The sequence below is a fragment of the Syngnathus acus genome, chromosome 24 (assembly GCF_901709675.1).
Source record: "Syngnathus acus chromosome 24, fSynAcu1.2, whole genome shotgun sequence".
In the NCBI taxonomy this organism is placed as follows: Eukaryota; Metazoa; Chordata; class Actinopteri; order Syngnathiformes; family Syngnathidae; genus Syngnathus; species Syngnathus acus.
The window spans coordinates 8,558,443-8,585,485 of NC_051108.1; the positions used below are offsets into that span (position 1 = coordinate 8,558,443).

General features: G+C 44.1%; 2 long non-coding RNA genes, 5 other non-coding genes and 2 pseudogenes across 7 annotated transcripts; 2 read left to right on the plus strand and 7 right to left on the minus strand.

The window, feature by feature from the left end:
* Window positions 1–515: 515 nt before the first annotated feature.
* LOC119118486 lies at window positions 516–687 on the plus strand (annotated as a pseudogene).
* Window positions 688–2,100: 1,413 nt separating this feature from the next.
* On the minus strand, window positions 2,101–5,580 carry LOC119118171. The gene is made up of 2 exons (XR_005096663.1): window positions 5,244–5,580; window positions 2,101–2,539 (listed from the first exon to the last, which is right to left on the minus strand). It is a non-coding gene; the product is annotated as an uncharacterized LOC119118171 (long non-coding RNA).
* A 4,610-nt stretch (window positions 5,581–10,190) lies between these two features.
* LOC119118492 lies at window positions 10,191–10,302 on the minus strand. The gene has a single exon (XR_005096734.1). It is a non-coding gene; the product is annotated as a U5 spliceosomal RNA (small nuclear RNA).
* A 2,077-nt stretch (window positions 10,303–12,379) lies between these two features.
* trnam-cau lies at window positions 12,380–12,452 on the minus strand. The gene has a single exon. It is a non-coding gene; the product is annotated as a tRNA-Met (tRNA).
* A 427-nt stretch (window positions 12,453–12,879) lies between these two features.
* trnat-agu lies at window positions 12,880–12,952 on the minus strand. Its single transcript has one exon. It is a non-coding gene; the product is annotated as a tRNA-Thr (tRNA).
* A 239-nt stretch (window positions 12,953–13,191) lies between these two features.
* trnam-cau lies at window positions 13,192–13,264 on the minus strand. The gene has a single exon. It is a non-coding gene; the product is annotated as a tRNA-Met (tRNA).
* A 427-nt stretch (window positions 13,265–13,691) lies between these two features.
* Window positions 13,692–13,764, minus strand: trnat-agu. The gene has a single exon. It is a non-coding gene; the product is annotated as a tRNA-Thr (tRNA).
* Window positions 13,765–17,308: 3,544 nt separating this feature from the next.
* Window positions 17,309–18,690, minus strand: LOC119118172. The gene is made up of 3 exons (XR_005096664.1): window positions 18,669–18,690; window positions 18,141–18,159; window positions 17,309–18,039 (listed from the first exon to the last, which is right to left on the minus strand). It is a non-coding gene; the product is annotated as an uncharacterized LOC119118172 (long non-coding RNA).
* A 7,678-nt stretch (window positions 18,691–26,368) lies between these two features.
* LOC119118494 lies at window positions 26,369–26,489 on the plus strand (annotated as a pseudogene).
* Window positions 26,490–27,043: the final 554 nt, after the last annotated feature.

Genomic DNA, 27,043 nt, shown 5'->3' on the forward strand with positions numbered 1-27,043 from the left:
TTTATTAGTGCCCAGAAGAGCAGCACTCTGTTCCGTACTGTAACCTGTTAGGTTTGTTCCCAGTTCTTTATCCTTAATGCTCGATATGCTAACAGTAATTACCAAGAGGCAGCCTTCACAGTTTAACTATTTAATGTATGCCAAAATAATCGATACACAGCTGTGGAGCCCTTTCTGCGAGATGCGGAAGACGGTCCCTCTCCCAGCGCCAAGGTTCCTGCTCTTATACTACTCTGGGCTGCCTTCCTGCAAGGAGGCGACTCTGCCTAGCCTGTGTGATAATGTGTGACCTTGTAGTCTTAACTGAGAGCGACTTCTACATATGTATGTGCAAAGGGTGTCATAGAGTAGAGAAAGCTAATAAAGCAAGAGAAGGGTTACAGCGATATAACGGCATAGCTCAAACTACCTAGTTAATCACATGTGCCAAAGAGGCCTATTCTAACAAACCGTTGGTGAGAAGACAGGGTGGTAGACAGGGAAGCCTGTAATTGAGTCCGTCACTCGTATACTCCATCGCTTCTCGGCCTTTTGGCTAAGATCAAGTGTAGTATCTGTTCTTGGGTTTGGGGGATTAAGAGAGCTGACCATGGAAGAGAGGATTTTAACCATAAAAGTGGTGATTTTACCCTTGCTTTTACTAATCAGTTCTGTTTTCATCCCAACAAGGAAGGTGATTTTAGAGTTGGAACGAGACATTTTTTACTTCATCTGGAAATCCAAGTTGGAGAGACTGAAGAGGGACACCATGAAGAAAAACAAAAAAAAGTGAGGAAAAGGAGTGCCGGACTTAAAGCTCTTCCTCGGAAGCAGATATGTTGCCCTGCACCTGCGAAGCGCGCTCGTTACACCAAATGCACCGAAAAGCCAAGCAATGACACGATTCTGGATACGCTCATACCTCCGGAAACTAAAGCTAATAACCACCGACCAAAGAATTCCTGTCTTTTAACCTGCCACCTTCTTATTCCTTCATCAAGAAGTTTTTGAGGAACTTTAAATTAGAGCAAAAAAATAGTGACATTTTAACAAATCACAGATCTATGATCTCTGTCATACAGGAGCGGGAAGCGGTGTGTCCAGTGCGCGGGCTTGCATTCGGCGAGCCCACAACAGTTTGGCATCACGTCAACCACCCCGCCCTCTCGAAACAAACTTCGGGACCTGTCATGGATGGTGGCCCATGATGTCCTCCCAGTCAGGTCCGTTATGCACTCTCGGGGCATGTGAGCGCTCTCAACGTGCCCCTGACCTGGCTGTGGCGCCCAGGAGTCGGTGTGGCACTCTGGTAGTGCAGTGCTGCCGTAGACCTGTGGGCGACCTGCAATTCCCAGCAAGGGATGCGCTGAATGCAGACCTTGTACTCTATGGTTTTTTTTTTTTTTTAAAAACGTTTATTTCGAACATTAAAAAAATACAGGAAAATATAAAATACAGAAAAATGATAACTCCATAGTACAATAGAACATAAAAGAAAGAAAAAAGATATTGCATTATAATTTTCCTTTATCGTAAAATCATATTTGTTCAAAAAGGGAGTAGAAGGAAGCCTAAGCTTATCTGACTCTACCCCATGTAACTACATGTTTCTATTTGATTCTGTCAAGAATTTGTCCATAATCAATATATTAAAGAAAAAAAAACCATATACATTTTATATATATATATATATATACTATATATTTTCTTATTAAAATACAAAAGCAACTTAAACAACTTCACAGCATGTTACGGTATCCCGTCAATATTTTGTCCTTCTACATTTTTTTAAACTTAGGTAAGGTACTACAGTTCTTTAATTCTTCACTGCTGGTGTTGCATAATTCCACACCTCTAACTGTTATACAATGTAACTTTAAGTTTGTTCTCACCAAATCTCTTTTAAACATACGTGTTCCTCTTAAATAATGGGTACTTTCCCTCCACTCAAACAACCTCTGGATACTGTTTGGTAATTGATTCTTTTTTATTTTGTACATGAGTTGGATGGTTTTAAAGTCGACTAGGTCGTTGTATTTCAGTGAGTTCAATTTAATAAAGAGAGGGTTAGATGGCTCTCTATAATCAGCATTATTTACAAGTCGTATTGCTTTTTTTTGAAGAATGAAGATTGGATCTGTGTTTGTTTTGTATGTATTGCCCCACACCTCCACACAGTACATAATGTATGGGAGTATGAAGGAGCAGTACAAGGAATATAATGATGACTGATTTATAAGGTCTTTTACTTTATATAATACTGCTAGTGATTTTGAAATTTTTGATTTGATATACATTATATGTGGTTTCCAACTTAATTTATTATCTATAAGCACTCCAAGAAATTTTACTTCATTTACTCTTTCTATTTCTATATTATTTATTGTAAGTATTTTGTCTGTGTTGGTCGGACGGTTTCCAAATATAATATACTTTGTTTTACTTAAATTTAGTGTTAGTTTATTTGTGTCAAACCAACTCTGTAATTTTTCCATTTCAATTCCCACAGTATCCAATAGTTGATCCAGGTCCTCCCCACTGCAAAGCAGGTTTGTGTCATCTGCAAAAACTACGGCCTTGAGTAACCTGGAGACCTTGCATATATCATTGACATACAAAATAAATAACAAGGGGCCTAATATTGAGCCCTGAGGAACCCCACACTTTACCTGCTTTAGTTTTGATTTACAGTCCATAAGTTGCACATATTGAGTCCTGTTTGATAAATAACTGTTTAACCAAGTGAGTGACATACCTTGTATCCCATATCTTTCAAGTTTTGTTAACAGTATTTCATAATTTACAGTATCAAAAGCTTTTTTAAGATCCAAGAAAACACCTACAACATATCGTCTATTTTCAATAGCTGTTGTTATTTCAGCTACGAAATCTAACAAAGCTAGTGTGGTGGTCCTATTTTTCCGAAATCCATACTGTTGGTCACACAGAATATTTTGTTTTGTAATAAAATCATCAAGCCTTTTATAGGATATTTTTTCTAATATTTTGGAGAATTGTGGGAGTAGAGATATTGGCCTGTAATTTGAGAATATGTGTTTGTCCCCAGCTTTATATAATAATTTTAGCAGTTTTCATTTCACTCGGAAAAACACCATTTGTCAGAGATTGGTTGCAGATATGTGTAAGGGGTTTCACCACACATTCAATAATATTTTAAACAAGTGACATATCTATCCCGTTACAGTCGGTTGACTTTTTACCTTTAAATTCTCTAACAATTTCTATTATTTCCTTCTCATTCGTTCCCCTTAGAACCATACTTTCGGCTATGGGTACATCCTTAAGTAGGCCACTTGTACTCCCTTTTTTTGCTACTTCCTCTGCCAAAGTAGGCCCAATACCAACATAGTAATCATTAAACTCCTCTGCAATCATAGTAAGATCATTTATAGTTATGTTATTACTGTTTACAAAGTAAGAAGGATATCCTGGCTTTCCAGTTCTGTTTTTAATAATCTCATTTAACACTTTCCATGTTATTATTGTATTACTCTTGTTTTCCTCCAGTATCTTGCTATAGTAGTCCCTTTTACTGTTTCTCATTATTTTAATCAATTTGTTTTTGTAGATCTTATATTTTAATTCAGCTTCCTTTGTTCTTATCTTTAAGAAATCTTTGCATAATAGGTTTTTCTTCTTGCAAGCACTTAAGATTCCCTTTGTCAGCCATGGTTTTTCCACTGAATTTGGTTTAACTGCTTTCTTTACAAGAGGACAGTTTTTTTCATAAAGTTTGGATATAATGGCCATGAATGTGTTGTAGGCTTCATTTACATCACCCACATATACCTTTTTCCAGTCTTGTTGTAAAAGATCATTTTTGAATGAGTTAAATGAATTACCAGAGTTCATTCTACACATTTTAAAAGTTATAGCATCCTTTTTTTTCTTTGTACAGTCCTGGATCACTGCAAACACTGGCAGGTGGTCGCTTGAATCATTTATTATCAGTCCAGTTTTTACTTTCTTTTCAATTACATTTGTAAATATATTATCAATTATTGTGGCACTGTGAGATGTAATTCTAGTCGGACGGGTTATTGCAGGGTATAGACTCATACTGTACATTAAGTTAATAAATTCTGTTACTGGAGTCAGCTGAAGTGGGTTCAATAGATCTATATTATAATCGCCACAGACGTACACCATTTTCGTATTGATTTTTCTTTCATACATTCCTGATAATAGTTCACTAAATGTCTCAATACATGAACCTGGACATCTATATACACAGCTTACCAGAATGTTTTTAGATGATTCCATTTCTATTTCAACTGTAATACATTCCATGATATTATCTATTGCTTGAGACATACTTCTTACTATCTTACACTTATAGTTTTTATCTATGAATAGAGCAACTCCTCCACATCTTTTTACCTTCCTATTTAATGTATAACTCTCATACCCCTCTATGTCAATCTTTTCAGACTGATCTTCCTTTAACCAGGTTTCAGATATTGCAATTACAGTAAACGGATTATTCATATCTTTTAAACATTGTTTGATCTTAGAGATGTTTGCTTTCAAGCTCCTACTATTAAAATGTATAATTGATATTGCTCTATTTGTTGTTACATTCTTGTTAAATTGCTCTACAGTATAGTATTTGCTGTTCCTTTGAGTGTAGTTGATGAAGAAGTTATTCTCAGGATCAATATTGTTCTCTATGTCAAATCCCTTATGGTCAGTGAAGTCAAATGTTTTCAAATCAAGTTCTTCATTTTCAGTTATCAGTGCTTGTTTGTTAAACACACCAGTTGGAAAAGAAAGGCATTTGTCAGTACTGTTCATGGTGGGTTGATAATTTCACCAGGTTTTTACATTCCATGATCTAAAGGCACCACAACTTGAGGTTCAACAGAATGATGTACAGGTTACTAGTCTCCTTTGTACCTCTTAAGTTGCTCTATGGCACTGATGCAGAAACCATGAGAACTTTCTGCTGCCCCAACAGGTTTGATGAACACCTTACAACCAGCAGTCCAAGTGGACTGTATTTTACCGCTTTTCTTAAGAGCTCTTGCTTTCTTAGCTATTTCACCATTTTTCTTGGTGAGGTGTTCATTAATGTACACGTTCGTGACTTTTAGCAGATTTATCTTACTTTTCCTGTTTGTAAATCGGACAATTATAGATGGTACGACAGGCTTACCATTTAGACTTTTAGTTGGCAGAGTGTGGCATGCCTCAATATTGACAATGTCAATGGCGATGTCTTTACTCTGGAGGAAAGTTTTTACCTGCTCCTCTGTTGTCTCCTCATGTTCAGGATTATCCTCTGAAGCAAGGCCTTTCACAGCCTGCTGGTAGCTCCGTGGTTTGATCCTTAAACCTGTGATGATGACATCGCTCATTCTTGAGTACTGCTCCTAATTGTCTAATCTATTTTCCAGGCTGACAATTTTCTTATTTTGTTCAATGTTTAATTGTTTGAGCTGCTTCACCTCTCCCATCAGCTCTGTAATAATGGCCTGTTGCTTCATTATGGTTTCCACATTTGAAGACATCACTTGCATTGATAACTTCAGCTCCTCCATGTCCTTCTGAAGCACTTTCATGGCCATCCCGGCTATCAATCAATACCTGATGGTAGCTCTCCTCCTGGGCTGGTGGTGTTAGCCTACTAGGCCTGGTGGTGGGTGTCCTCTTGGGGCTGATGGCGTTTGCCTACTGGGCCTGGTGGTAGCTGGCCTCCTGGTACCTGGTGTTGGCTAGGCTCCTGGAGGGATGATCGCTGGTCCGGCGCAGGTGGCTAGAGGTCCGGTGAAGGCCGCGGGTCCGGCGTTGCTGGCACGCAGTCCGCCGACGGCCGCAGGTCCGGCGTTGCTGGGACGAAGTCCGGCAACGGCCGCGGGTCCAGCGTTTCTGGCTCGAGGTCCGGCGACGGCCGCGAATCCGGCAACGCTGGAGTGGGACCCTAATGTGGCCGCGAGTCTGATGGCGCCGGGAGGAACCCCAGTGGCGGCCACGGGTCTGGAGTCGCTGGAGCGAAATCCGACGCCGGCCGCGGAGCCGATGGCGCTGGAAGACTCCGACGTTTGGTGGCTCGGCGACTTCCCGACAGGGAAGAAGCCTCGGCGTGATCGCTCCTCGACGAGATCGCTCTTCAATCAAAGTTTTTGAACAATGAAAATAAAACGAAAAGAAAATCTTGGTGGAAGAACAATGGTTTGCTGTTGAGATCCCAAGCGGGGTTTGAGACTATTTTGAGATTCTGTGCGGTCTGACCCTAGCGGTGTGTTCGTGCGCACTATCCCCTAACGAGAGAGTCCTGTCTGTCGCAGCTTGAGCCAGTTGAAAACCAAGCAAGAAGACTTTACAAAAGCAGTCGCTGACCTTTGCCACCATCAAAGACGCCATGTGGACTTCCAGAAACTTGCTGGTAAGGAAGCACAGACAGATCCCCCCCCCAGCCCGTGGCTGTGCTCCAAATGGCTGCAGCAACTCTCACAGCTGCACATTGCAAGCCTAGAAGACATGGACCTGGTATTGCAGTACCTCCAGGAACGGTGCACCCCCTCTACTGGTCAAATCCATAGTTCATATGTTAAAAAACCATTTCAATCCGTTCGCTTCATTCTTACAGGATTAAGCAGTCAATTATGACTTGATGGGGTCTGATCTAAATGTAAGATGTTAGGATTTGAGGCTTTCCCCCCAAACGGTTTGCAAATAGGTTCATTTCTCGAGGCTTCATGTGCACACAAACCCCCCTGCTGGTCAAAAGGAGTAATTTATTCCATCATTATCGGTTTAAAGTCCGCTTTCCAGGCGCCGCTGGGTTGGACTGGGTTCTCGATATGGCTGTCTTCCACCGGGAACGGTCCATGGCCATCTTGTGGTTGATGCCGAGTGCCTTCATGTCGGCTGCCACGGTCATCTGCCAGGTCTTTTTAGGTCGGCCACTGGGTCTTGTTCCCTCTACGTTATACAACATAACTTTCTTCACCCAGTCGTTCTCGTCCTTCCTCACTACATGTCCGTACCATCGCAGTCTGCCTCTCCTCACCACATCCACTATGGCCTCCACTCCCATCTTCTTTCTCAGCTCTGCACTGGTCTTTTCCTCCCTCATTGACACACCACACATCCATCTGATCATCCTCATTTCTGCTCTGTTTAGTTTGTCTTCATGTTCTGTTTTCAGGGCCCATGCCTCACTTCCGTACGTCATACTGCTTCTGACACAGGCTGAGTACACTTGGCCTCTCATCTTCAGGGATGGGGCCTTAGATGTTAAGAAGGGCATGAGTTCCCTGAATTTCTTCCACCCGCTTCTCACCCTTGTGGTCACTGCTACCCCCCCCCCCCCCCCCATCAGAGTTAAGCATGTCTCCAAGGTAGCAGAAGCTGTCCACCACCTCGTACATTTCCCCATCTACCACAAGCCCCTCTTGCTCAGCTGGGTCTGCTTGGGCGACTTCTCCCCTACACCGCTTGCATTGGAAGGTCTCACTTGCAGCTAGTAGGCTGCCTTTTACTCCGCTGCATCTTCGGTGTACCCATCTCTGACAACCCTTGCACCGGATAGAGTTAGCTTGCACTCCCTTCCCGCAAACTCCACATGGCCATGCTCCTGACTGCGATATCACTCCCAGGCCAGCACCACCGACCATGACCTTTGATTTTGCCGCATTCACCTTCATTCCTTTCACTTCCAGGCATGTCTTCCAGGCCGCTAGCTTCCTAGCTAGGTCTTCTCGACTGTGAGCCATCAATACCAGGTCATCCGCGTAGAGCAGCTCCCATGGTAGTCCACCCCTCACTTCCCTCGATACCACATCCATCACGATAGCAAACAGTAATGGGCTGAGCACTGATCCCTGGTGCACCCCTACCCTTACTTCAAACCCATTACTGTCGCCAACTCCTGTCCTAACAGCTGTGCAGGCTCTGCAGTAGAGAGCCATCACAGCCTTAACCAGTCCCTCTTCCACGCCCAACTTCCTTAGGGCCCACCTCACCACCTCCCTGTCGAACGCTTTTTCCAGGTCAACAAAAGCGAAGTACAACCTCTTCCTCTTCTCCTGGTGTTTCTCTTGCATCTTTCGGATGACAAAAATTGCGTCTGTTGTACCTTTACCAGGCATGAAGCCATACTGCATCTCGTCCACCTTTACCCGTGACCTCACCCTCCTTTCCAACACCCTCTCTAATAGCTTCATTCCATGCTCCAGCAGCTTTATGGCCCTGTATGACCCGCATGCGAGTGGGTCCCCCTTCCCTTTGAATAGAGGCACCAGGACGCTTCTTGTCCAGTCCCCCGGAATGTGCCCCTCAGCGATGACACTGTTACACAGGTCAGTCATCCACTGCACACCGACGTCTCCCGCTGCCTTTAGCATCTCTGCCAACACTCCAGATGGTCCAGCTGCCTTTCCATCCTTCATGGCCTTCATGGCTTTCCCCACTTCTGTTCGCGTGATCGGGCCACATTCACCCTCCACTTCATCGCATCCCACCTCTCCATCCCAGTCATTCTCCACATTCAGCAGCTTCTCCATGTACCTTTGCCATACTTCCTTCACTCCTCTGTTGTCTGTCACAATGTTGCCATTCTCATCCTTCACACAGTTTGCACCGATCACATCACGCCTCTCCTTAACCATTTGCTTCGCTATCTTGAAGAAGCTCTTTTGTCCTCTCTCACTCTCCAATTCACTTACAAATTCTTTCCTCTTGGTCTCTTGGGCCTCCCTCACTGCTGCCCGTGACGCCCTCCTTGCCTCTACATACCGCGCTCGGTCTGCCTCCCTTTTAGATTTCTTCCATACTTTATGGCACCTCCTCTTCTCATTCACCGCTCTTTCGACGCTGTCATTCCACCACCATGTCTCTCTTTCTCTTGCTTTACCCTTTGACCATCCGCACACCTCCTCTGTAGCTTCAAGCAGAGCCTTCTTCATTGCCTGTCACTTGCCATCCACACCACCCGACTCCATCATCTCCTCCACTTCTGCTATATGCTCAATCTTCTCCCGAAACTCGTTTTTATTCCCTCCGCTATGTAGCTTCCACACCTTCAACTTGGGAGGATGCTTCTTAGCCCCCACCTTCTTGATCCGCAGAGTTAGGTCTCCGATGACTAGGCGATGCTGAGACACACACTCTTCTCCGGGGATTGCCTTGGCATCCCTGACCAGGACGCGGTCCTCCTTTCTGACCATGATGTAATCTATTGTGCTCTTGCAGCCACCCGAACTGTATGTTACTAATTTGGCTTCGTCCTTCTTGAAAAGCGTGTTGCACAGCACCAGCTCCAGTGCGTCGCCGAACTCCAGGATCCTCTCTCCCTCTGCGTTCCGCATGCTGTACCCCTGTCCCCCATGTACCCCCTCAAAGCCATCTGACTCCCTCCCCACGTGTCCATTCAGATCACCTCCCAGAATTATAACCTCATTCTGGGGGATCCCTGACAGCACCGTGATGGCCTTGTCCCAGAACGCATCCTTCTCGTCCTGACTTCTGCCAATTTGAGGGGCATAGATTGAAATTACGTTTGTCAGGCGCTTGCCAACGATCAACTTCACAAAGATGATCCGCTCATTTACCCTGCTAATGCTTAGCACTTGATCTATCCACTTTTCAGCGATAAGTACTCCAACACCACCAGTCCCTTCGTTACAGCCTTGCCAGAAGAAGTAATTTATTCCATTAATGAGAATTACATTGACCTTTATATTTTGCTTCATGTAGCCTGATCAAAATGAATAAAACTTCTCTCTGTATGTGCATTCACGTGTAACATTGAAGGAGGTGGATATTGTGTTTCAATATGTAAATAAATACCATCATTGTCTATTAAGACACTAAAAGTTGATGGAACACATTTTGTTTTGAGACTGATGTGCTTATGGATGAAGATGACTTGTACTTGTGATTGTGCTTGTGAACAGTAAAGAGGAGTGCTTGTGCAATTGAGGGGGATGGTTATTGGTTTTTATTCAAAAACAATATTTTTTGCCAAATTACAATAGATTGACATGTGCCCATTCAAATGGGTACCACCAGAAATTAAACTGTATTGATAAACGAGGTCTTAAACGTGATTGTCTGTCTGCACTCAGCATAATTTCACTGTTTATGTGAACATGTGTCGGTATGAATTACTTGACAGTATGACTGTTGCACGGAGTATGATATAGGCAGTTATCCGTTGCGATATTGATATTTTAACAGAGAAAGAAAGCTCCGCTTTCGCAGAGCATCAAAAAATTGAGATAGATTCTTATTGTTCCTCCCCACGGAAATCTTGAGTAAAAGGCCAAAGATTTATTCGATCTGAAGAGAAATAAGAGTGAGCTGATAATATGGGGAAAAGTTTATGTTTAATGTATCATGATATAGTGAGAGCCCTTCTGGTTGCTAGCAGGTCTTTATTCTCTCGCCCTAGAAAGGCTAAGAACATCAAGCCCGGGTGGAATAAATGGGTAGCTGGCCACCATGCAGAGGCCAATGAGGCCCACAAGCAATGTTCCCTCTAAGCTGCGCACGTGCGCAATCGCGCACTGCCCGCACGTTCTCAGCGCACAAGAAATCTATCCAGCGCATTAATTGTCATGAGGTGTCTATTGCCGGAGGATAACTTTCTGACAGAAAAGCCAGTGGTCTGGATAACATCACAGCAGAGCATTTAAAGTTAGCTGGCCCCCGATTGACAGCGCTGCTGTCTCTCTGTTTCTCATGGCTTGCTGACTCACGGTACTCTACCTGACTCCATGAAGTCTGTAGTTCTGGTCCCTGTTATAAAAGACAAGGCTGGTAAAGTAGGATGTATTGCTAACTGTAGACCAATAGCTCTAGCTAGTATACTCTCCAAAGAGTACTTAACTCTGTCAAGAATTAGAAAAATTACTTCTTGACAGATTAAGTGTATATATAACTACCGTATTTTTCGGACTAAAAGTCGCTCCGGAATATAAGGCGCATTAGCCATAAAATGCACAATAAAGTGAAAGAAAAAAAAAAGATATAAGTCACTCCGGAGTATAAGTCGCATTTGGGGGAAATTTATCCAAAAAATCCAACGCCAAGAACAGACATGAACGAGCAACAACAGGCTAAACGATAGGTATACTAATGTGACATAAACACAAACGAAGAGCTGAGGACGGGCCTGACGTAACATTCAGAGTTATTCAAATAACTATTACATAAATAACACGTTTATCAAACTATCTGTGTCACTCCAATTCATTAAATCCATCGATTGTCCTTTATGGAAACGATGCCACGTGTGTGCCACGCCGCTGACGTCTAAATATTCTAAATATTCCACAGACCCATATAACGATATATAAAGTATCTATCAAATAACTATCATATAAACAACAATATTATCAAACCATCTGTGTCACTCCAAATCATTAAATCCATCGATCAAATTCCTCGTCCTTTGTCAACAACGCCGCGCGTGCGCCGCTGATGTCAGCCTTGTCATTATTCCACAGATTACTATATAACAATATCGTTTAGCGTTAACAAAGTACCAGGAAAGACGTGGGTTTGGTAAACGGCTCTTTATTTAACATAAAAAGAGTTCAACGAGCCAACAACTACTGAACTGTAACGATAAAAACATATACAAGTTGCTACACGAAATAAAATATATCAAATAACTATAACAGAAATAGTTCACCGCCACACGGCCCCAAGCACCGGCATCGACTTCCAGGCGTGTCTAAATCTAAACAGGTCTTCATGTCTAGTGTATCATCAAATTGAAAGAGGAAAATATAGGTAAACTGTTTGTGTGCTGTTTTGATCTTTGTTGTGGTGACCCCGAATGTCAGTGACAAAAGCCAAAAGAAAGAGGCAAATTTTTCATCTTATGTACAATTTTTAATTTGTTTCTCTTGACTCCAGTCGAGCAACCTGTGCTTGCTGATATTCACAATCCCTGCTTACTTTGCTGCCCTACCCCTTAAAAGAAGAAAAAGTTATTTTAGTCTGAGCAACCTGCTCCCTACTGAAAATAGGGTTTCCAACTAAGGTTTCCAACTAGGACGAGGGTTTCCAACTAGGGCTAGAGTTAGGGTTAGGGCTAGTTTGGAATGGGTATATAAAAAGTCTGCCCCACCTGAGGACCGAACTGTTGACCTTCAGATTGTGAGACTGACATGCTAGCACCTGCACTAATGAGGCTGTGCATTTGCAGTTTTACAATTCTTTTTTACTGTAAAATTGATCCAACCACCGGCCATTTCAATCAAACTGAACTTCACAGAAAGAAAAACTGACTTTAAGTCTGAGCATTCTGAAACTAGGGTTTCCAACTCAGGTTAGGGAAGCCAACTAAGGTTTCAAACTGTGGCCAGGGTTTCCAACGAGGATGAGGGTTTCCCACTAGGGCTAGAGTTAGGACTATATGAAAGTATGCCCCGTGTGAGGATCGAACTCACGACCTTCAGTATATGAGACTGACACGCTACCACCTGCGCCAACGACGCTATGTATTTGCATTTTGTGCAATTGTTTTTTACTGTAAAATTGATTCAACCATCGCCCATTTTGATCAAACTTAACTAGGCTAGGGCTAGGATTTCCAACTAGGACTAGGGTTTCCAGGAAGGGCTAGAGTTAGGGTTGGACTATATATAAATCATGCGGCGTGTGAGGACCGAACTCTCGACTTTCAGATTACGACACTGACGCGCTACCGCGTGCGCCAACGAGACTTTGTGGCACCTGTCTTAAAATTCTATTTTACTGTAAAAAAGATTCAACCACCGGCCATTTCCATTAAACTGAACTTCATCGAAAGAAAAAGTTACTTTTGTCTGAGCATTCTCAAACTTGGGTTTCCAACTAAGGTTTCCAACTGGGGCTAGGGTTTCCAACAAGGACTCGAGTTAGGGTTAGGACTAAATAAAACAGAGCCCCGTGTGAGGGTTGAACTCACGACCTTCAGTTTACTAGACTGACGCGCTACCGCCTGCGCTAACGAGGCGTGAGTAGTTGGTCTTACAAAGATAGTTTATTGTAAAATTGATTCAACCACCGGCCATTTCAATTAAACTCAACTTCACAGACAGAAAACTTTATTCTATTCTGAGCAACCTGTTATCTTCTGAAATTGACAATGATTTTACTGTGGACTAAGGAAAACAGCGCGTCAAACTGTGGCCAGGGTTTCCAACGAGGATGAGGGTTTCCCACTAGGGCTAGAGTTAGAACTATATGAAAGTATGCCCCGTGTGAGGATCGAACTCACGACCTTCAGTATATGAGACTGACACGCTACCACCTGCGCCAACGACGCTATGTATTTGCATTTTGTGCAATTGTTTTTTACTGTAAAATTGATTCAACCATCGCCCATTTTGATCAAACTTAACTAGGCTAGGGCTACGATTTCCAACTAGGACTAGGGTTTCCAGGAAGGGCTAGAGTTAGGGTTGGACTATATATAAATCATGCGGCGTGTGAGGACCGAACTCTCGACTTTCAGATTACGACACTGACGCGCTACCGCGTGCGCCAACGAGACTTTGTGGCACCTGTCTTAAAATTCTATTTTACTGTAAAAAAGATTCAACCACCGGCCATTTCCATCAAACTGAACTTCATCGAAAGAAAAAGTTACTTTTGTCTGAGCATTCTCAAACTTGGGTTTCCAACTAAGGTTTCCAACTGGGGCTAGGGTTTCCAACAAGGACTCGAGTTAGGGTTAGGACTAAATAAAACAGAGCCCCGTGTGAGGGTTGAACTCACGACCTTCAGTTTACTAGACTGACGCGCTACCGCCTGCGCTAACGAGGCGTGAGTAGTTGGTCTTACAAAGATAGTTTATTGTAAAATTGATTCAACCACCGGCCATTTCAATTAAACTCAACTTCACAGACAGAAAACTTTATTCTATTCTGAGCAACCTGTTATCTTCTGAAATTGACAATGATTTTACTGTGGACTAAGGAAAACAGCGCCCCGTGTGAGGGCCGCGCTCACAACCTTCAGATTTTGAGACTGATGCACGACCACTTGCACTAACAAGGTAATATGTCAATTGCATTACAATTCTCTTTTACTGTAAATTGATTAATCCACAGGCCATTTATGTCTGTAACAATTGTGAACTTCACTTGCCACAAAAGGCTGCAGTCATCAGAAGTCGTTGCCATGTTTCAATTGGTACAGTCTTTCACATGGCTATGTGGCCTAATGGATAAGGCGTCTGACTTTGCATCAGAGGATTGAGTGTTCAAGTCCTTTCATGGTCAATTTAATATAATTCATATGAAATCAATGACTTTATTTCAGTCTGAACCAACTCTTGTATACTGTCAGAAAGGGTTTTGGTTTCTGATTTATTTTTTTGTTGTGCTGACTCCCCCCAATCTCAGTGCAACAAAGTGACAAAAACCAAAAGAAAAAACGCTTTCTCTATTACACACTAGGGCCAGCGTTTCCAACTAGGGCTAGGGTTTCCAACTAGGGTTCCAACTCTGGGTAGGGTTTCAAACTAGGAATTCCAACTGGGGCAAGGGTTTCCAATTAGGGTTTCCAACTTGGGCTGGGGTTTCCAACTAGAGACAACATTGGACAGCTGCCACTTGTTGGGAACCTTTAAATGTTTAGTCTTATCAACGAATGTGTTTCAGAGGCTAGATTTAAAACGTGGCTGCTGGTTTTCGTGAACCAAACCCATTAAAAAAAAGTGAAAGAATGAAACAATTCTCAATAGGAGAAGCCTGGTTAGCTCAGTTGGGAGAGCATGAGACTCTTAATCTCATGGTCGTGGGTTCAAGCCACACGTTGGGCGTCCCTGCTTGTTGGGAGCCGTTGAATTCTTAGTCTTATCAAGGCCACACTTAAAAAGTTTCACATGGCGATGTGGCCTCATGGATAAGGCGTCTGACTTCGGATCAGACGATTGAGCGTTCGAGTCCCTTCATAGTCAATTTAATGTGTCATGCTTTAGAAATCAAAAACTTTACTTCAGTCTGAACCAACTCTTGATTGATTGATTGAACTTTATTCATCCCACAGCGGGGAAATTCACTTGTCACAGCAGCGCATATGAGTGCAAGAATAATACGAGTGCAAGAATAAAACAAGTGCCAGAATTACAAAAAGGGTCAATAACAGACAAGGATAAACACAAGTGCTGCTAGTAGAGGCGAAACACATTCATTTTTATCAGGTGGCATGCATGTTGTAAAGTCTGACAGCAGAGGGAATGAAGGACCTGCGGAACCGTTCCTTCCTACACCGAGGGTGCAAAAGTCTGCCGCTAAAGGAGCTGTTCAGGGACCGCACAATCTCATGGAGGGGGTGAGAGGTGTTGTCCATGATGGATTTAAGCTTAATCAACGTCCTCCTCTCACCCACAACCTCAATGGAGTCCAGGGGACAGCCCAGAACAGAGCTCGCTCTTCTGACCATCTTATTCAGTCTCCCCCTGTCCCAGTCAGTACTGCCCCCACCCCAGCAGACCACAGCGTAGATGATGGCTGAGGCCACCACAGAGTCATAGAAGGTCCGGAGGAGAGCCCTGCACACACCGAAGGACCTCAGTCTCCTCAGCAGGTGGAGGCGACTCTGGCCCTTTTTGTACAGGGCGTGGGTGTGATCAGTCCAGTCCAGTTTGTTGTTAAGGGGAACACCCAGAAATTTGTAGTTCTCCACTACCTCAATGCCCGATCCCTGGATGTTCACCGGAGTGAAGATGGGTGCTGTCCTCCCGAAGCTCACAATCAACTCCTTTGTCTTGCTGGTGTTCAGCTGAAGCTGGTTGAGCTCACACTAGCTGACAAAGTCCTTGATGACCAATCGATATTACAGATCGTTCCCCTACGAGACATTTCCAACAATGGCCGTGTCGTCGGAGAACTTCTGGATGTGGCAGTGAGCGGTGTCATGGGTAAAGTCTGAAGTGAACAGGGTGAAAAGGAAAGGAGAGAGCACCGTACCCTGGGGAACACCAGTGCTGCAGCGCACCACGTCGGACTCACAACGATGTAACCTCACGTACTGCGGCCGGTCGGTGAGGAAGTCCGTTGTCCATGCAGCCAGGCGCTGGTCCACACCCGGCTTCTTTATCTTCGCCCTAAGCAGTGACGGCTGGATGGTGTTAAAAGCGCTGGAGAAATCGAAGAACATGATCCTCCCAGTGCTCCTATAGAGGCTTTGCAGCTGACGTCATCAGCCGCGCACATTAGCTTGGCGGCCATCTTGCCGGTCAACATTTCAGTGCCGGTCAACGACTCACACACGCTTTCTTGTTACATCTGCTGCTATTTGAGCTTGAAAATGCCGGAAACCTGCTGTGCTGTTGGATGTAGCAATAGACGAGGCGATAAACCTTCTATAGATTTCCGGCAAACATCCAAAAACGCGATAAATGGATCGCGGCGATTCGTCGTGAACGATGGAAACCTACGATTTACACAAGGATATGCAATGAGCACTTCATATCAGGTATGTAAACTATTCACCCCTGATTTGTTTCACAAAATGTGAAATAATACAATATGGGATGATACAAATATGATTGTTGAAAATGCTGGGTGCATTTTTAGAAAGGCAGCAAGAGCAGCAAGGCAGGGAATGGGATGATTTCTTCAGTTCACCCCCCCCCCCCTCCGTTTTTATTTTTTGTTTATTTTTTCATGATGCTTCATCTGATTGGCTTGAAAATCATATTGGAATTGAACAATTAATTCTCATGAGTGAATGCATTAGGAAATTTCAAAAGAAATTATTATGAACCTTGTGAAACAATTTTTTTTTAATGAAGCATTTTTGAACAAGAGGCTTTTTGTTACTTCATTTGGCACAAGGTAAAATCTACATTGATAAAGTTTTCAAGCCATTGGCACAAGGTTAAAATTTTTATTGGTTAAGTTTTCAAGCCAATCAGATGAGGCATCATGCAAAAATAAACAAAAAATAAAAATGGTAGCAACTTGAACAGACAGGTACAGTTTACTGAATGATTTCACTCTATTGAGTTTTTTAATATGTCAAGTTATGAAATGCCATTACGAAACAAACTGAACTGGGTATATCCCCTTCAACAACGTGCTTAATTATTTATGGTAGTCATTATGAATAATGTGATTGTTTAATTGTTTCAGGTGCAAAAAGCGAAGATCCACTATCCCCAGACTATGTGCCAAGTATATTTGAGCATACCGAGTCACCTCACAAACGAAAACTCAAATGTTCATTGAAGATCTTTGAGAGAAGACAAAATCTCAAGCAGCGCAAGAGAGACCGCGAGAGGGCATTGGCAGCAGCAGCAGCACTTGTCAATATTTCCCAGTCTGTCCCTTGTGAAAAGCTGGTGAAGATGTGATGTTGCTTGGCCCCTGGACTCTTCTTCAACCGCAGATATCTGAAAAACATTTTAATAAAAATTGTTTTCACTATGATTAGATTATTTGTAACAGGTTGGAGAACAATAAATTATTTATGATATATATATTAATGACTAAGTGCGAAAAAAATACAAACCTGCTCTCTGGTAATGGAATGCAACTTTTCCAGCTCTGACCGGCATTTTAGTCCAAGTTCATCTGGGCTGAGTTTCATATTGCCAGAATCGTACAGCTGTGAGAGAGGTACAGGAAGCTTTCGCTTCACTGCCCTTGGCACAAAGTTGTCAGCATAGTCAGGGACAATGCTCAAAATTGCTGGTCTTCCACCGCATTCAGACAAAGCCTTGTAAAAGGCAGCTTTCTGCTCTTCAGTTGGTGGAGGAACATTCAGCAGTTTTCTCGCAGCACTTTCCTCAGGAGTTGAAACTTCTGACTTTCGTTTCTGGGCTGGACGGGCAAAATCGATATTGCATCCTTCAGCATATTCTATGTGCGATGGTGATGGTTTCAGCCACTGACAAGGTAGTGATGTGCATGAAGTGGCCGTCTTCATACGTATTAATGTCTCCAGGGCGAACAGGGATGCTGCTGAATGTGAACATGTTTCACCCAATCCAGCCATGCAGGTACAGTGGCAGCACAGGATCTGACCATCTTTCGCTATTGCTACCCAAGGTCTGAGGGGAGGATCATTCATCCGTTGAGAGTGTTTTACCTGAAACAGATAATATGACATACCTTATATTATTATCAGTCCCTAATTTGGATATAATATACAAGGCTAGACCTCTTACTGTCCATTTATGCATATTTTACCTGGCATTTGGTAAATTTTCTCATGAATCATTCATTAAATTAGCTTGAAAATTTAAACCTGGTTCATTTTGAGCAAGAGACCAAAAGGAATTATCAAGCATGAATTCTAAAAAGTATTTTTGTAGAAATTGTTGCATAAGCTCTATATTGAATAGTTGGAAATTATGCAATGTTTTATTGTAGGAATTAATTTCTGAGATTTCAATGATATTTTCCTTACCTTGGTCATGAGAAGAAATCGATTCTGTTTGGAATCTGCCATATCAGCCCATCATGCACAAAACCTGCTGTAAAATACTTGTAGGCATCCAGACTCTTGTATGCCTTAAGGTCCTTTCCAGTGTACGGAGATGGTGAATCGACGAGGTAATTATAAATATCTGGATATGAGAGATCAGGCAGGTCGGCTGTTGCAAAATGCTCAGGTGATTTTAGCATGCTTCTCGGTAAAAGGTACGGATCCGTTGTGCCAACAAGGTTCAACTTCTCTCTGTAACGTTTCTTGGATTCTTCATCCAAATGCCCAACTTCATTGGATAGCAAATCAGCCATAATTCGGATGAAATCGGTGAAAATGTAGCGCAGAAATCAAACTGAATCTGTACGAACACGTAGGAACGAGCTGACCGGTTGACCGCCAAGATGGCGGCATAACACAAAATCACGTGATAAAATCACGTGACTGCAAAGCCTCTATAGTCCTCCAGGTGAAGCAGTGTTCTGTGCAGTAAATAAATCACTGCATCGTCCACCACAACACCAGGCCGGTAAGCAAACTGCAGGGGGTCCAGCTGCGCTCCCACTAATAAACGCAGGTGACCCAGGATGATCTTCTCCATAGTCTTCATCAGGTGGGAAGTCAAGGCAATAGACCTGAAGTGGTTAGGCTCCTTGGGGCGCGGCACCTTCGGTACAGGGACCACGCAGGAGGTCTTCCACAGTCCTGGGACCTTGTTCAGGCTCAGGTTGAACAGGTACCTGACCACACCACTCAGCTGGTCCGCACAGTCCCTGAGCAGTCTTGGCCAGATGCCGTCTGGGCCCGGGGTCTTCCCTGCCTCGATCTTACTGAGGTGACTCCTCACCTGGAGATCTGTAAAGGAGAGGGGGATGTCGGAAGACCGGGGTGATGGAGTGGAGACAGAAGAGTGACTTCGGGGGGGGGGGGGGGGGGTGAGAGGGGGTTGGTGAGCTGGCGGGGGGGCTGGAGTGTCGAAGGTGGCAGAATGAGGTGCGGAGCGAGGTGAAGAGGCGAGAGGGAGGCGGAATCAAATCTGTTGAAGAACAGATTGAGTTCATCCACCCGGTCCTTGTCCCCACAAACTGGTTTCCGATCAGCCCCTTTACCATGGCCCGAGATGGATTGCAGACCCCTCCAATGTCAGTTTTCAGTTCAACAAAAACCAAAAGAAAAAATGCCAAGTTTTCTCTGTTGCAGATGTTTTGGTGTGTTGATCACTAAAACAATGTTAAAATGAGGAGGCCTGAAAGCACTGCTTTTACAATTCAGGAATATACAAACGATTTGTGTGCCAAATCTTCATTACAGCCAATAGCAGAATCCTGATTAAAGGTACAAAAAGACAGGCAATGACTATGTGTGTCCGCTGGTTCTTCTCTGCAACACAGGAAGTTTGCATTAGCAGGGACACTACAGTTGTGCCCATCGGCAAAAGGCAGCCCCCAACTACCACATGGGGCCGCAGGGGGCCAGGGGCAACGGCCCAGAGGGGGCTCAGGGGGAAAAGCTCCCTGGAAACTCCTGCATTTTGGCAGTATAGCAACCCCAAAACCATTCATTTCATCACTCGATTTCAACAGTTTTGTTAAAAAAAATATTCCTGCTTGGTGGGCTGCCAAGGTGAATATAATACAGTCAAGCCTCGGTTTTCGACCACAATCCGTTCCAGAAGGCGGTTTGAGAAGCGAATCGGTCGAATTCCGAATCAATTTTTCCCATTACAAATAATGGAACATTTTTAATCCGTTCCAAGACTTTTTTAAGCATTTTTTCATTTGCGCATTTTTGTCCGATCGCGCAACTGCAGCGCACCGCCGAACGCGCAACAGTAGCGCGTCGCCGACCGCGCAACTGCACCGCGCTGGTTGCATTATTGTGACAGAGCCGTCACTGAAATTTAGAAAATATTTTTAAACTCCTGATGTACTTTCCAATATTCAAGTGGACCTAAGTGCACAGGGAGCTTATTATAGTCCGATCGTGCAACCGCAGCGCGCCGGGCGCTAACTGTCGCATTGCTTTAAGAGCGTCTTTGTGTTCCGAGTTGTAAAATGACGCTGCTCTCGAGCCATGCCCATCTGAAGCAGTTCCTGATCCTGTTCGACTTTTATTTCCCTGGCACCATCCTCATCTTTTTTCTCTAAAACCTTCGCCATGCTGGCTAAAACTTTTGCTAATCAGGCAAATGAGTAGGCAAATGATGTGACGAAAGTAGCGCCAAAATGCTGCCGAAAATAATTCAGTTGTTGTCGCAATACTGCTGCCAGCCCCCCCATATAAAAACTATTTTCTCAACGGATCTACAAGATTCACAAAAATGATACCTCCGATGGAAGAAAACACGGAAATCCGCGGATCCGCGGAAGATTCTCATCCCTGCTGTGGTATTATCGTATGTTGAAACTATATTATATAGCAGGGGTCTCAAACTCCAGTCCTCGGGGGCCGCATTCCTACAGTTTCCCTCGTTAAACACACCTGATTCAATTATCAGGCTCCTGCAGAACGTGAGGATGAACTGATCATTTGAATCAGGTGTGTTTCACGAGGGAAACTTGGAAAACATGTAGGAATGCGGCCCCCGAGGACTGGAGTTTGAGACCCCTGTTATATAGTGTGTTATTGGAGGTCTCGCATAATTATTGACAGTTGGGGCGCTGTGGTGCACCAGGGTATTGTACTGCTATTGAGACACGAGTGGGGAGGAAATAAAAAGTTGCTGAATAAAGAAGCCTTCATCTCTACTCCGTATAAACACAACATGGTGTACTGTGAAACAGTAACCCACATGAAGAAACGTCCACCGCGGAGGGAAAGGACGAGACGTGTGAGGAAGACAAATGAGTGACGGAGAAGACGAGCGGAGTGATGGCTAACACAGCCAGCGCTACGTTTAGCATTCAACCACCGGAGCCCTTTGATTTTTCCAAGCCGCACGAGTGGACAAAATGGATAAGGAGTTAGGAGAGATTCCGTCAGGCAAGCAACTTAACAGCAAGCTCCGAAGAAAATCAGGTGAACACCTTGATATACTGTATGGGAGACGAAGCAGATGTCGTTTTGAGAGGCTTGAAGGTCACTGAAGCAGACCAGCGTGACTACATTAAAGTGAGAGATGGTTTCCACTCGTTCTTTATAGTGAAAAAGAACATTGTTTATGAACGAGCACGCTTTAATATGCGAAAACAGGAAACAAATGAGACTGTTGATGCATTTATCACCACTCTGTATGCATTAGCTGAACACTGTAATTATGGGACATTGCATGATGAGCTAATCAGGGACTGGATAGTGGTTGGACTGGCTGACACACGGCTCTCAGAACGCATGCAAATGGAGCGAGATTTGAATCTTGAAAAGGCTATAACATGGCTAGACAATCTGAGGAGATTAAAAAGCAGCAAAACACACTGAGGAGTGACGCCAGTGGTGTAAAGCAGATGGATGTTTGCTCTGTAGACAGAGTATGTAAAGGCCGAAAGCAAAAAGAAAAGCCAAGATTCAATAAGTTCAAAAGTAATGGAGCTAAGCCACTCAGCAACATAAACCAGTGCTACAAATGTGGTGTCGCACCTCACTCTAAGCACGAGTGCCCTGCCAACGATGCCAAGTGCCACACGTGTGGTAAAAAAGGTCACTACCAGCGTCTGTGTCGTGCAGGTAAAGCTGTGCACGGTATAGAGGAAGAGGAGGGTAAGCTTCTTTCTGGGCTCAGTGACATCAGATAGCCATACATGGACTGCTGATATAACCATAATAGATAGAAATGTCACCTTCAAACTCGATACCGGTGCGGATGTTACTGCTGTATCACAGACTGAGTTTAAAAACATATTTTCCAACACAAAGCAGCCTGTTCTCAAAAAGCCAGAAAAACCCTTGTTGGGTCCAGGACGGATTCCACTGGACGTGTCAGGGTTCACCAGACTGCAGCTGAGGAAAGGAGCCAAGCAGACCATGGAGAAGGTTGTGTTTATGTTGTTCAAAACCTGAGCACGCCATTGCTTGGGTTGCCAGCCATTAAAGCCCTTGGCTTGCTTATCCGAGTCGACAGCATAGACATGGAGACCATCAAGGCAAGTTACCCCAAGTTGCGCAGCGGTCTGGGTAAGCTACAACAACCATACACCATAAAGCTCAAGCCAGGTGCCGTGCCATATTCAGTAAAAAAACCCAGGAGGATTCCACTACCTCTGGTGGGTGAAGTCAAGAGAGAGCTCCACCGCATGGAAGCTCTGGGCGTCATCAGCCGGGTGGAGGAGCCAACTGATTGGTGTGCCGGCATGGTGGTCGTGCCCAAAAAGGACAAAAGAAAGGTGCGGTTGTGTGTGGATTTAACCGGCTTGAATGTGTATATGTACCGTGGAAAATACATTCTCCCATCTGTGGAACAAAACCTGGGAACGCTTACTGGAGCAAAACTGTTCAGCAAGTTGGATGCCAACTTGGGCTTTTGGCAGATTCCATTAACGGAGGAGTCAGCCAAGTACACTACATTCATAACGCCCTTCGGACGGTTCCACTTTAACCGACTTCCATTTGGCATCGCTTCTGCGCCCGAACATTTCCAGTGCAGGATGGCGGAGATCACAGAGGGGCTCAAACAGTGTGGTTTGTCACATCGATGATCTGTTGGTGTGGGGGCGGGACCAGGAAGAGCATGACACTCGACTTAATGCCGTGCTACAAAGACTAGAAAAAGCAGGCATCACACTGAATGTGGACAAGTGTGAAATCTCCAAGAGCGAAGTAGTCTTCCTGGGCCATATCATCACAGCCGCAGGCATCCGCCCTGACCCAAGAAAGACAGAGGCCATCACAGACATGACAGAGACCACAAATGCTAGTGAATTAAGGAGTTTTCTCGGCATGGTCAACCAGCTGGGAAGGTTTATTCCTCAGCTAGCTGAAAAAGATAAACCGCTCCGTGACCTCTTCTCAAAGAAAAACTGCTGGGTCTGGGACGTGGACCAGGCAGCAGCGTTTGAAGACCTAAAGAAAGCTCTGTCCTCTCCTCCGGTGCTGGCTATGTATGACCTGGGCAGAGACACCAAAGTATTTGCTGATGCATCATCGTATAGTTTGGGGGGTGTAATTCTCCAGAAATGGGGGGAAGGATGGAAGCCTGTGGTTTACACATCACGGTCACTCACTCCAACTGAGCAACGATACGCACAGGTGGAGAAGGAGGCTCTGGGCCTCACATGGGCCTCACATGGGCCTCACATTGGCCTGTGAACGGTTTCGGGATTTCCTCATCGGAAAGGAGTTTTGCCTGGAGACCGACCATAAACCCCTTCTCAGCCTGCTCGGAGCCCAAGCACTGGATCTTTTGCCACAGAGAATCCAGGGTTTCAGTATGAGGCTGATGCGCTACTCATACTCCATCGTGCACGTACCAGGAAAGTCGCTTTGGACAGCAGACACACTTTCACGTGCACCTGTAAACTGATGACCAGGAGCTGATGGAGAGCACAAACATATTTGTGGTCTGTGTCACTGAGAGTCTACCTGTCAGCTCATCATAAACAGAAAACCTGAAAGAGCAGTTGAAAGCCGACAGTGTCTGCTCGCGTGTCATGACCATGTGCATGGAAGGATGGCCAGCACATGCAAAACAGCGCTGAAAAACTACTGGCTGGAGCGAGCTACATTAACAGTGAAAGATGGCTTACTGCTAAAGGACACACGACTGGTAATACCTTCTGCAATGAGGAACGACGTGCTATTCAAATTACACGAAGGACACTTAGGTGTCGTGAAATGTAAAGCACGTGCACGTCAATCTGTGTGGTGGCCAGGACACAGCCAGCAAGTGAACGAAATAATACTGAACTGCAGGACATGCATACAAGAGCGACACAACCCAAAAGAGTCACTCATGCCATCAGGGTGCCCTGAAAGACCTTGGCAAAGGTTAGGAACAGACCTTTCTACACAATAGGCAGAATAATCCTCTAAGGTCTGACGAGACAAAGGCAGTCTACCCTATGATCTCTGGAAAAAGGGAGATGTGGTATTACCGTATGTTGAAACTATAATATTATATAGTGTGTTATTGGAGGTCTCGCATAATGTTGACAGTTGGGGGCTCTGTAGTGCGCCAGGGGCATTGTACTGCTATGTGCGACACGAGTGGGGAGAAAATAAAAAGTTGCTGAAAAAAGAAGTTGCATTAGCGTTCATCTCTACTCCGTATAAACACAACAGTGGTGGACTGCATTCGCGCTCTCCCCTGGTCTTTCTGATTAAAACAAAAATCACGCTCTGTAGTACGCACATGGAGTTTAGGTCTGCGGTGCTGTGACACACTGAACGCTTTTGAGCATGTTATTAACTGTACTCTGGAACTGTGCATTTGCTTGCTAAACTGTATTAACCAAATTAGTCAATGCAAAATAATATGTAATTACCACGTTCCTGACTCGTTACATGATATGAACGTATCAAAACCTTTTTGTCGGCTGTAGGTCGGTCTTTTTGAAGAATGCGCCTGATTGTTGTTCCTCATACATCAAAAGTATGGATTTCTAGAAAACAACTTTTACTTCCTAAAGTAAAATGACAGATTTATATTCAAATGTCAAATATCAAACGCCACCATCGCAATGGAGGTGAATTACACTCCAAACCATGCCAGCAACGTCAAAAGCCTCAATTACCGTTTTTTTCCATGTATAATGCGCCCCCATGTATAATACGCACCCTAAAAATGGCATGTCAATGCTGGAAAAAAGCCTGTACCCATGTATAATACGCACCCAAATTTTGACTTTTTTTTTTTCTTTTTCTTTTTTCTTTTTTAAAGTCCCAATGATCGTCACACACAAATCTGGGTGTGGTGAAATTTGTCCTCTGCATTTGACCCATCCCCGTGTGATTTTGATCCATCCCCTGGGGGAGAGGGGAGCAGTGAGCAGCAGCGGCGCCGCGCTCGGGAATCATTTGGTGATCTAACCCCCCAATTCCAACCCTTAATGCTGAGTGCCAAGCAGGGAGGCAATGGGTCCCATTTTTATAGTCTTTGGTATGACCCGGCCGGGTTACTTAAGTCCGTAAACGTAAAATTATTTCAGAAAAAAGATAATCTTTGGGAACAACCGGTTGTTATTCTGCCGGTCAGTATCACTGCGCATGCGCTAGTAAACTCGATAGCGAAGAAATGTTTCGGATTTGTGTAGCATACATTGTGACAGCAAAGGAGCAGGTGCTCGAGCAAGCGTCTGATACGAGAGCATTGTGTTCGTATGGAGCGTGTTTGAAGTGAACAGCAGAGAAGAAAGGAACAAGGCAAAGTGTTGTGTAATAAAATATTACCTGTAATACGCATTTAGGTAGAGAACTGAACTCTCGCTCTTTATATAGCTAACGTGTCAAAAAAAAATAAAAAAAAATAAAAAAAATTGTACCCATGTATAATGCGCACCCCAGATTTTAGGACAATAAATTAGTTAAATTTTGCGCATTATACATGGGAAAAAACGGTATTTGCGACACAAGAGAGATATAGAGCATTTTTGAAATTTGAGAAATCATTTGAGAAATTACGATCGTATTTTGTTTCCCGATTTGTGTTGAGTAAAATAATGAAATTACACATTTTGAAATAAAACACAGAGATGGGATCATTTCCCGTTCTCTCATACCAAAAGTACACGTACCAAGACATACAACTGTTTTTACCTTCAATACTCAAAATAGACGCCCAATCGATAGGTGACGCTGCTTGAAAGAACGAGCGCCGTCAGTGTTCGATCCAGTACCTACAATCCTGTGCGCCAACAAGGTTTAAAGTAAGTGAGACATTAATGAACACAAAATACTCGTTTAAACCTTCTATTTAGGTTGAGTCCTTCTAATTATAGTAAATCTATGAACGTCTATTGTTTGTATTAGAAGGAATGGTTGCTGCAATTTGAGTGTGAGACCGCCTGTGAATTTGGTGAGACCAGCAGTGGGGTGGCCCGTTTTGACTCAGATTTTCAGATCACTCGTTTCTCTTCAGATCGAATAAATCTTTCGCCTTTTACTAAAGATTTCCGTGGGGAGGAACAACAAGAGTCTATCTCAGCACCTAGTGTTGACAAAATGACAATAAAGTTTGTCTAAGTCTAAGTCTAAGTCAATTTTTTTTATGCTCTGCGAAACCGGAGTATCCTTTCTCTGTGAAAATATCAATATTGCAACGGATAGCTGCCTATATCATACTCCGTGCAACAGTCATACGTTCACATAATTCATACCGACATATATGTGAACATGTTCAGTTGCAGGACTGCTTCGACAGGACTAACTGGGACATCTTCGAACACCGGGACTTGAACGTGTTCACAGACAGTGTTCTGTGTTATATTAAGCACTGCACAGACACTGTCACAGTGGACAAACTTATACGGATATACCCCAACCAGAAGCCCTGGATGACCCGGGAGGTCCTTCGGCTGCTGGAGGAGAGGGACACCGCCCTGTCCCTCAGGTCTGAGGACGGGGCTCTCTACAGCACAGCCAGAGCCAACCTGAGGAGAGGCATCAGAGAGGCCCAGCTTGCCTACAAGAAGAGGATTGAGGATCACCTGGACAGCAACAACAGCAAGCAGGTGTGGCAGGGAGTCCAGCATCTCACCAACTACAGAACCACCATCGGAGCTGCTGAGGGGGACGC